We start from the raw sequence: 12,064 nt of genomic DNA on the forward strand, positions 1-12,064 counted from the left end.
AATTTCGAGACCAATTCAAGTACCAAATCATGATGAAGAAGTTAAGGAAATAAGAGTTCCTAACACAAGTGTTGTAGAAAATAAAAGAGTTTTAGGGTTGGTGAGCATTAGAAAAAGAAGAGTAATCTTCATATGCGGGGTATGAGCCCACTAGCTTATCTTAGCTTATCTTTCTACACTTTAGTGTACGATGCACGTTGATTTTTGATATCGAAGGTGAAAGTTTAATTCTTTTAGGTGTAATAAGAGTATATTGAAATACTTGATTTATCCTATCACGATAATCCTTTAATCAGGCATCTTATTATTTAATAATTATTTATAGAAGTATTCGAGAATTTAAATAGATGAGTATTATGTTATAATAATTAAATTTAGAAATATTATATATTAATAATAATTAAGACTTGAAAATCTATTAAATCCTCCTAATTAGCCTGAGGTACCGGCTAAAGGTAATAGGCTTAACGTATCCAGAATATGCTAGTTTTTACAGCATATGTGTGAGGAGAAAATAAATATACTTGTATAGGATACAATTTTGTTTGAAGGGGGAAAAAAACAAAATTGTATCCTAAACAAGGGGGAGACAGGTTTTAATTAATACTAATTTTTATCAATTGGATTAAATACATAACTAATAATTGTTTGTTTTAGCATTATAAATTAATAATAAAGTATTATCCTGGCTTTTCTTCTCTTGTTTATCTAGTTGTACATGTAATCTTTTGAATAAGGAGTAAGTATTATTTATCTTAAAGGTAAATGATGAGGTATAATTAGTCGCAGTACTTGGTTTTGTTTATTAATTAGTGTTTGAAGCAGTTAAGGTTTAGTAAGGCCCGGCGAAATTCGTGCCAGCTGCCGCGGTGAGACGAGGGGGCTGAAGGGAAGAAGTATTGACGGTTAAGGTGTAGTTATAAATTTGAACTATAGGATTTTGTCTTTTTATTTTTAGGTGAAATTATTATTTAATAATAATGAATTCTATGTTTGAAGCTATGAAATTATTTATTAAACTAGGATTAGATACCCTATTATTTTTAATGTAAAATGTAATACCTGGGTAATAGTAGTTATATTCTTGAAACTCAAAGGATTTGACGGTATTTTAGACTGTTCAGAGGAATCTGTCCCGTAATCGACAATCCACGATATATTTTACTTACTGTTGTCGGCAGTTTGTATACCGCCGTAGTTGAAGGTATTGGGGAGAGGTTAAGGACCTTCATTACCTTTATTGAGGAAGACTTCAGGTCAAGGTGCAGCTTATTGGTAAGAGGAGATGGATTACAATAGAATGTTTATACGAATTTTATTATGAAATTATTTAAATGAAGGTGGATTTGAATGTAATATTAGTTATATTGCTATTATGAGTAGGGCTCTAGAATATGTACACATCGCCCGTCGCTCTCATTTGTTTAGGTGAGATAAGTCGTAACATAGTGGGTGTACCGGAAGGTGTGCCTAGATTGAATTGATAGCAAAATAGAGCTTGTTAGTTGAGCTATTCGTTTACATCGAGGAGGTTTCTGTGCAATTCAGATTATTTTGATTGAAGGATATACTTATTTATATATTTAATTTTTATATTGAGATTAAGTGAATCAACTTTAATTGATGTTATTGTATAGGGTATAGAGTTAATTTGTTGATATTATAGTTAATTAGTACCGTAAGGGAATGTTTAAATAAGTGAAATTTTATTTGAGGGAAAGAAGATATAAAATGTTGTACCTTTTGTATCAGGGAACACTAAATAATATTATTATATAATTATTTCCCGAAATGGAAAGAGCTAAAATATTACGGTATTATAGGTAGCATACTATTTGTAAATTTTATTTTAGTGGTGAGATGCCTTTCGGTTTCCATTATATCTGGTTGTGCAGGAATTGAATTTAATTCAGCCGCGGCTAGGCTTGTTGTAGACTTAATTTTTGTAGTTTTGCCGTGAGTAATAGTAAGGGGGATTTGCTCTTTACTTGTGTTATTTATAATGTGGTTTTATATTAAATGAAAGATGTGGGCTTAGAAGTAGCCATCATTTGTGATTTTGTTATAACTTATTTGAGTTATTTATCATATTTTGTTACATTTAATTTATTACTGTACTTTTGCTTTGAATTAGTTAAGGTAATTTATAATGGTGTTATTAGTATATTAGAGAGAATGATTAAAGGAATTCGGCAAATATTTCCTCCGCCTGTTTATCAAAAACATGTCCTTTTGTTAAAATAAAAGGTCTGACCTGCCCAGTGAGGTTTTAAACGGCCGCGGTATCTTGACCGTGCGAAGGTAGCATAATCATTAGTCCTTTAATTGTGGGCTTGTATGAAAGGTTGGACGAGTGGAAGACTGTCTTTATTCATAATATTGAATTTTACTTTTGAGTGAAAAGGCTTAAATAATTTAAAAGGACGATAAGACCCTGTAGATCTTTATATTTAAATAGTAATTTTTGTAGTTGGCAATGAATAAATTTGCTATTTAATTATTGCGTTGGGGCGACGAGAAGATAAAATAAACTCTTTTTTATATAATTACTTTTAAGTATTTTTATGATCCTTTATTAATGATTGTTAGACTAAGTTACCTCAGGGATAACAGCGTAATTTTTTTTGAGAGTTCATATCGACAAGAGAGATTGCGACCTCGATGTTGGATTAAGATTTTATCTAGGTGCAGAAGCTTAGTATGTAGGTCTGTTCGACCTTTGAAATCTTACATGATCTGAGTTCAGATCGGCGTGAGCCAGATCGGTTTCTATCCTTTATTGATAATAGTATTTTAGTACGAAAGGACCAAGTACTAGTAATATTTATTTTTGAGGAATAAAAGTAAATGAGGATTACTTTGGCAGATAAGTGCATTAGATTTAGGATCTAATAATGGATGAATTGAGTCCAGGTAATAATGTACTATGATTATGTTATAGGTGTGGTTTCTTATTTGATTTTGATCATTTGCGTTTTAATTGGAGTTGCATTTCTAACTTTATTAGAACGAAAGGTTTTAGGGTATATTCAAATTCGTCGGGGACCTAATAAGGTGGGTATTTGTGGTTTACCTCAACCTTTTGCAGATGCAATTAAGCTGTTTACTAAGGAGCAGGTTTTCCCTACTATATCTAATTATTATCCTTATTATCTAGCTCCTGTTTTTAGTTTGTTTTTATCCTTGTTAGTATGATTAAGAATTCCCTATTTAAGTGTTATACTGACTTTTTCTTTAGGTTTATTATTCTTTTTATGCTGTACAAGTATGGGTGTGTATACTGTAATAATTGCTGGTTGATCTTCTAATTCTTCATATTCTTTGTTAGGAGGTCTCCGAGCAGTAGCACAAACTATTTCTTATGAGGTTAGTTTGGCTTTAATTTTGTTATCTTTTGTATTTTTAGCTGAAAGATATAGATTGCTGAATTTTGGTTATTATCAGGAGGAGTTATGATTTTTATGAATCACGTTTCCTTTGGCGTTAGTTTGATTTGCTTCTTGTTTAGCTGAAACTAATCGCACTCCTTTTGATTTTGCAGAGGGTGAGTCAGAACTTGTTTCTGGGTTTAATATTGAGTATAGAGCAGGGGGATTTGCTCTTATTTTTATAGCTGAATATGCTAGTATTTTATTTATGAGAGCCTTATTTAGAGTTTTGTTTTTAGGATATGATATTTTTTCTGTTTTATTTTTTTGTAAGGTAGTATTTATTTCTTTTGGATTTATTTGGGTACGAGGGACGTTACCACGGTTTCGGTATGATAAATTAATATACCTTGCTTGAAAGTGTTTTTTGCCCTTGTCGCTTAATTATCTTTTATTTCTAGGAGGCATAAAGCTTCTTTTTATTTCTCTTTTAATTTAAGTGTATTAAATTGAGAATAAGTTCTTAGAGCTTTGCTCTGTTGTATGTTTTCAAAACATATGCTTATTCTCAGCCAAAGAACTAAGTTTTATTTAGTAAGAAATCTCATAAGGAGGAGACATATGGAACAAATAAGAAGTAAGCGAAGTAGATAATTGTAAGAATTTGACCTGTTAGAATGTAAGGATCTTCAACTGGTCGAGCCCCAATTCAAGTTAAAAGGATTACAGTGCTAACTATAATTCAGAATATAATTTGGTTAATAGGGTAAAATTGTAATCCTCGTATTTTTCTAGTATGAAAAAATGGCATAATTATTAAAATGAGGATTGATATTACTAAGGCAATAACCCCTCCAAGTTTATTAGGAATGGAACGAAGAATGGCATAAGCAAATAGGAAGTATCATTCTGGTTGAATATGTACTGGTGTAATTAATGGGTTTGCGGGAGTGAAATTTTCAGGGTCTCCTAGTATGTAAGGATTTCAAAGGGTAAGTAATATTAGGGCTGTTATTATTGTTAAAAATCCAATAGTGTCCTTAGTTGAAAAATAGGGGTGGAAGGGAATTTTATCTTGATTTCTGTTAAGGCCAAGAGGGTTGTTAGATCCTGTTTGGTGGAGAAATAGGAGGTGTACCATGGACATGGCAGCTACAATGAAAGGTAAGAGAAAATGGAAGGCAAAGAATCGATTTAAAGTAGCGTTATCTACAGCAAATCCCCCTCAAATTCATTGTACTAATATTGTTCCTAAATAAGGAATAGCTGATAAGAGATTCGTAATAACTGTTGCCCCTCAAAAAGATATTTGACCTCAAGGTAGAACATAACCGACAAAAGCAGTTGCTATCACTAGTAGTAAAATGGCAACTCCTACTCTTCAGGTATGAAGGTAAAGGTAAGAACCATAGTATATTCCTCGACCAACATGTAAGTAAAGGCAAATGAAGAAAAAAGATGCTCCATTAGCATGCAAAGTACGTAAAAGCCACCCAAAGTTTACATCTCGACAGATGTGAATTACTCTGTTGAAAGCTAATTCAATACTTGATACATAATGTATTGCTAGAAATAGGCCGGTAGCAATTTGAATGATTAAACATAAACCGAGAAGAGAGCCGAAATTTCATCAATATGAAATGTTGATAGGAGCTGGAAGATCTACCAAAGCGTTATTAGCAATTTTAAAAAGAGGGTGATGTAAGCGAATTGGTGTTGACATATGACTTAGAGGGTCGAAGAGGGCCTTGGTATAGTGAAGTGATTTTTACTACTGCAATTAGTGTAATAAATAGATATGTTGCTAATATAATAGTATTTATTAAGATTGATGTTATATAAAATTTTATGCCGGGAATTTCTTGGTAATTAGTTGTGTAGTGTTGTGGGTCTGGGAGTGAAATTATATTTGGAAGTATAAGAGGGTCAATAATTATTATAAGAATTAGGAGGGGTGGAGCTAAAGAAATTAGTAAGAAAAGGTTAGGTGTTAGAGTAAATATTTCATTTGATGCCAGTCTTGTAACATAAATAAATAGAACTAATATACCTCCTAAAAAAACTAGAAATAAGATATAAGAAAATCAAGGGGATTCTCTTATGGTTGAAATGATTAAGCAGGTAGTAATGGTGTTAATAATAAGCATTAGTCCTATTGAGAGAGGGTGAGATATTTGAATTAGAATGAATCTTAAAACTACTAAAATTATAAGTAATATTCAGGTTATTTTAATTTCAAGAGGTAGTTTATTAAAATATTAGTTTTGGGGACTAAAGATAGGTTTGCACTTTCTCTTGATGCTTTTAGAATCTTATTCATTAATGGTTTACAAGACCAACGTTTTAATTAAACTATAAAAGCTTATGAAAATATTATTTATTTTATTTTCTTGTTTTCTAGTTATTTTAGGAATAGCTTGTTTTGTTATTCAACGTAAGCATTTATTGATGGTTTTATTAAGACTTGAATTTATTGTGCTGATAAGTTTTTTACTTCTATCTTATTCTTTAGGCAGCCTGTATGTTGAAAATTATTTTTGTTTATTGTTTCTAACCTTTAGTGTTTGTGAGGGTAGTTTAGGTCTGTCAATTTTAGTATCTATTGTGCGAACTCACGGGGGCGATTATTTGAATTCTTTAGTTGTGTTACGATGCTAAAATATTTAATATTTATATTGTTTTTGATGCCTTTAGGTTTTAATTTTAAATTATGGTGAGTTGTTCAGTTTTGTCTTATTGGAGTTTGTTTTTTATTTATAATAAGAAATAGTATGGGGTTGGTTCCCTGGGAGGTAGGCTACTATTTGTGAAGTGATAGTTTGAGTTATTCATTGATTTTATTAAGTATTTGAATTGTTATTCTTATAATTATGGCTAGAGAAGGTGTTTTGAGAAGTTCATTTTATAGTGCAAGCTTTATTAGTTTAGTTTTATTGCTACTTATTTTACTTTACTTGAGATTTTCTTCTTCTAGATTGTTTATATTTTATTTTTTTTTTGAGGGTTCTTTAATTCCTACACTATTTTTAATTTTGGGTTGAGGCTATCAACCTGAACGAGTACAGGCAGGGATATATTTATTATTTTATACCCTGTTTGCTTCACTTCCACTTTTGATTGGTATTTTCTATTTAGAATATATTAAGGGTAGTTTATTGATAATTAATATAAGAAGTGTAATGGATTTAGGGATTACATATTATATGTGATATTTTGCTTTAGTTATTGCTTTTTTAATTAAAATGCCTATATTTCTGGTTCATCTTTGACTACCTAAGGCACATGTTGAAGCACCTGTAAGTGGTTCAATAATTTTGGCGGGAGTTTTATTGAAGCTAGGAGGATATGGGCTATTGCGTATTATGTATTTTATAGAAAATGTAGCCGTAAGCATAAATTTAATTTGATTTGGTATTAGAGTTGTGGGTATTTGATCAGTTAGATTGGTATGTTTACGACAAGTTGATGTAAAGTCTTTAATTGCTTATTCTTCTGTCGCCCATATAGGCTTAGTGTTGATAGGCTTACTAACGATGGGATTATGAGGATTTAGAGGTGCTCTTACATTAATAATTGCTCACGGTCTGTGTTCTTCAGGATTATTTTGTCTTGCTAATATTTCTTATGAGCGTCTAGGAAGTCGAAGATTGTTAATTAATCGTGGAATATTGTCTTTTATGCCGAGTTTAGGGTTGTGATGATTTTTATTAAGAATTGCTAATATAGCTGCACCACCAACATTAAATTTATTAGGAGAAATTAGTTTGTTAAATAGAATTGTTGGTTGGTCTTGATTGAGTATATTGGGGCTAGCCTTGCTTTCTTTTTTTAGAGCTGCCTATAGACTATATTTATATTCATATACTCAACATGGAATACCTTATTTTAATTTATATTCTTGTTGGGGAGGAAGTGTGCGAGAATATTTATTATTAATATTACATTGATTACCTTTAAATTTATTAATTTTTTTTGCAGGACCGAGATTCTTATGGCTGTAGCTGCTTGAGTAGTTTAGAATAAAATTTTAGTTTGTGGAACTAAAGAAGGTTTAGTTGCCCTTAGGCCATGGTTTGACCTTTTTCAATTTGTATAACTAGATTTGTCTTTTTAAATAGAATAAGTGTTCTTTTATTCATAATAGGCTTGAGTTTTTTAATCAATAGATATAGTGTATTTATTGAATGAGAAGTTATTTCTTTTAATAGAAATAAAATTATTATAACTCTTCTATTTGACTGAATATCATTTATGTTTATAAGATTTGTACTTTATATTTCTAGAATAGTAATTTATTACAGTGAACAATATATAGGATCCGAGCGATATCTTAATCGGTTTATTATGCTCGTATTAATATTTGTTCTTTCAATAGTTTTATTAATTGTTTCCCCTAATTTAATTAGAATTCTACTTGGTTGGGATGGACTAGGATTAGTATCATACTGTTTAGTAATTTACTATGAAAATGTGCGGTCTTATAATGCAGGTATGTTGACTGCCCTCTCTAATCGTATTGGAGATGTAGCAATTTTATTAGCTATTGCTTGAATATTAAATTATGGAAGTTGAAATTATGTCTTTTATTTGCATAGAGTTTTAAATAAAAATGAGATAGTGATTATTTCTAGTTTGATTATTTTGGCAGCAATAACGAAAAGTGCACAAATTCCTTTTTCTGCATGGCTACCAGCAGCAATAGCTGCTCCTACGCCAGTATCAGCATTAGTTCACTCTTCTACACTTGTAACTGCTGGAGTTTATTTGTTAATTCGTTTTAGAGATGTTTTATTAAGTGTTTATATAGGAGATGTATTGCTTTTATTATCAGGATTGACAATATTTATAGCCGGCATTGGTGCTAATTACGAATATGACTTAAAGAAGATTATTGCTTTATCTACTTTAAGCCAGCTTGGTCTTATAATAATAATTTTGTCTATGGGATTCCCTGTATTAGCTTTTTTTCACTTATTGACACATGCCTTATTTAAGGCATTACTTTTTCTATGTGCGGGAGCAATTATTCATGGTGTGGGTGATACACAAGATATTCGTAGAATAGGAGCACTTGTAAGTCAGATACCACTCACTTTATCTTGTTTAAATGTAGCTAATTTAGCTTTATGTGGAATGCCATTTTTAGCTGGATTTTATTCTAAGGACTTAATTTTGGAAATTTCTTCTTTATCTTTAATTAATGTAGTCAGCTTTTTCTTATTGTTTTTTTCTACAGGCCTAACTGTATGTTATTCAGTACGTTTAAGATTTTATTTAACAGGAAAGGGCTTTGGAGGTGCCAATATTCATTCTATTAGTGATAATGAAGGTTGAGTTATATGTAAGGGAATATTAGGATTGGTAGTCATAGCAATTTTAGGAGGTGCGACATTGAGTTGACTAATTTTTCCTGGTGTTAATTGTGTTGTTCTACCTTTACATCTAAAAATAGGTGCTCTACTTGTGAGTGTAGTAGGTTTGTGAGTTGGTATTTTATTATCAAGCTATTCTATCGGACAGTCTTTAGTGTGTATAAAATTTTATTTTAGTTCTACAATAATAGGAAGCATGTGATTTTTACCTTATTTATCAACAAATTATATTATTAAATTACCTTTATATATAGGGGGTGCATATTATAATAACATTGATCAAGGGTGGAGAGAATGTCTTGGCGCTCAAGGGATGTATAGTAGTTTTAAGGACGGTTCAATATTAATTCAACATTCACAGGATAATTTATTTAAAATGTATTTATTAATTTTTTTAATCTTTACAATTTTCCTTTGCTTCTTTATATTTGTGTATTTGGGTAGCTTATATTGAAAGCATAGTATTGAAGATACTAAGAAGAATTATGTTCCCTAAATATACTCCCTGAGAAGAGCACTCTCTTTTTTACCTCGAAAAGGTAATGTAATATTTATACTAAGGGGGTTATAACTATTTTATATTAAGAGATGTTAACGGTACAATCCGCTAAAGATAAAGTTAGCAGCTTCTTCTTGATTATTCACATCTCCTTAGTTGGGGTGATAGGAATACCCAGTAGTATCATTAACAGTGAAATGCCTCTTTTTGGCTTCAACTAACAAGCAGGGGTCAAGAGACCAAAGGTTCAGGTCGAAACTGAGTGCAATTGTTTGCTTCCTACTTATGAGATAAGTTGACAGCAACACCTTTTGGATGCAAACCAAATATTATATTTAACTATTATCCCATCTTATTAGTCGGCTCATGTTAGAGATCCTTGATTTCATTCATGATAAAGGCCCACTAAGAGAATTACTAGGAATGTTAATCTAACGAGAGATCAGGATAATGTATTAGTATTGTTAATAGTAATTGTTATTGGAAGTAGAAGGGCAATTTCTACATCAAAGATGAGGAAGATTACAGCAATAAGGAAGAATCGTAATGAGAAAGGAATTTGGGCCGATGATTTAGGGTCAAATCCACATTCAAAGGGAGAATTTTTTTCTCGGTCATTAATAACTTTTTTGGAAAGAAGAGTTGAAATGGCTATAACGATTAAGGAAATAATGATAGTTAATAGACCAGTTGTTAGAACTGTATTAATTGCCTATTTCATTTAAATGATCTTTTTGATTGGAAGTCAAATATACTATATATATTAAATAGGCTAACCTCCTCATCAATAAATAGAAATATAAAGGAATAGTCATACTACATCTACAAAATGTCAGTATCAGGCGGCAGCCTCAAATCCGAAATGGTGTGTAGGAGAAAAATGTGATAAGAGGTGGCGTAATAAGCAAGTGGCTAGGAATGTAGAACCAATGATAACATGAAGACCGTGGAAGCCTGTTGCTATAAAGAATGTTGAGCCGTAAACAGCGTCTGCAATAGTGAATGGGGCTTCATAGTATTCATATGCTTGTAGTGCAGTAAAATATAAGCCAAGGAGGATTGTAAGTAGTAGACCTTGAGTGGCTTGAGTGTGATTGCCTTCTATTAGTCTGTGATGAGCTCATGTTACAGTGACTCCTGAGGCGAGTAGAATTGCAGTATTGAGTAAGGGAATATGCATTGGGTTGAATGGAACGATACCTGTTGGGGGCCAGAAAGATCCGATTTCTACTGTCGGTGCCAATCTACTATGAAAGAAGGCCCAAAAAAATGAAACGAAAAAGAATACCTCAGAAATAATAAATAGGATTATGCCCCATCGAAGTCCTAATGTAACTTGTATAGTGTGCAATCCTTGATACGTTCCTTCTCGAGTCACATCCCGCCATCATTGAATTATGGTTAATAATGTAATTAGTATGCCTAAGAAGAATAGGGAAGGGTCATATTGGTGAAATCACTTAGTGAGGCCTGTGGTTGTAATTAAGGCCCCTAGAGCTCCAGTAAGTGGTCAGGGACTTTGGTCAACAAGGTGGTAAGGGTGATTTTGTGGTGCTGACATAAGTAACTTCTCTTGAATATAATGTGACTAGGACGGCGAATACATATGATTGAATTACTGCGACAGCAGATTCTAGTATAAGGAGAGTAATTTGTCCGATTATTAGCAATGAAAGTATGGAAAGAGATAAAGAAGGACCTGTATTACCTAGTAAGGTTAAGAGGAGATGGCCTGCAATTATATTTGCTATTAATCGAACAGCTAAGGTTCCAGGTCGAATGATGTTACTAATTATCTCAATGCATACTATAAAGGGTATGAGAGGAGCCGGAGTTCCAGAAGGAACGAGATGTGCAAATATATGTTGAGTGTGGTTAATTCAGCCGTAGATTATAAAACTTATTCAAAGTGGCAGGGCGAGAGTTAATGTAAAAGTTAGATGTCTAGAGCTGGTAAATACATACGGGAATAGGCCTATAAAATTATTAAATAGAATGAAGGAGAATAAGGAAATGAATAGAAAGGTTCTTCCTTGATGGCTAGCAGGACCAAGAATAGTTTTGAATTCCTTATGAAGAGTTAGGGTAATTTTGTTTCATAAAATGTTTGGTCGCCCTGGTAAGAATCAAAATGGGATTGGAATAATTAGAAGTCCAATTACTGTTCTAAGTCAATTAAATGATATGTTTATAATTGAAGTAGAGGGATCAAATGTTGAAAAAAGATTTGTTATCACTTTCAGGGACCGTAATACGGCAAATTATGGATGCGTTAAAATATTAAATAATACTTTCGATAAAGTGGATAGTTTCAAATATCTAGGAACAGTATTAACAGAGGAAAATCATATTCACGAAGAAATTAAATGTCGACTAAAAGCAGTGAATTCGTGTTACTATTCGGTTCAAAATCTCTTGTCGTCGCGAATTCTGTCGAGAAATTTCAAGCTTAAAATATACAAAACGATAATCATGCCTGTTGTTCTGTATGGTTGCGAAACATGGTCGCTTACTCTGAAAGAACATAGACTGAAAGTATTTGAGAACAAGATCCTTAGACGAATATTCGGACCCAAGAGGAACGGGAATGGGGGAAGGCGGAAACTTCATAACGAGGAACTACATAATTTATATGCTTTACCCAACATTGTTAGAGTCGTCAAGTCTAGGAGGCTCAGGTGGGCGGGTCATGTAGCTAGAACGGAAGAAAGTAGAAACGCTTTCAAAGTCTTGACTGGAAGACCAATCGGAAAACGACCATTAGGAAGACCTAGGCGCAGATGGGAGGACAATATTAAGATGGATCTCGCAGAGATTGAAATACA

The 12,064-nt window shown here is 32.2% G+C and overlaps 2 pseudogenes; both read left to right on the plus strand.

Moving 5' to 3' along the window:
* The first annotated feature begins 5,962 nt into the window (after positions 1-5,962).
* On the plus strand, positions 5,963-7,371 carry LOC145663177 (NADH-ubiquinone oxidoreductase chain 4 pseudogene; annotated as a pseudogene).
* A 179-nt stretch (positions 7,372-7,550) lies between these two features.
* On the plus strand, positions 7,551-9,175 carry LOC145663178 (NADH-ubiquinone oxidoreductase chain 5 pseudogene; annotated as a pseudogene).
* The last annotated feature ends 2,889 nt before the right edge of the window (positions 9,176-12,064 follow it).

Source organism: Thermobia domestica, chromosome 10 (genome assembly GCF_964235325.1).
Source record: "Thermobia domestica chromosome 10, izTheDome1.hap1.1, whole genome shotgun sequence".
Taxonomy (NCBI): Eukaryota; Metazoa; Arthropoda; class Insecta; order Zygentoma; family Lepismatidae; genus Thermobia; species Thermobia domestica.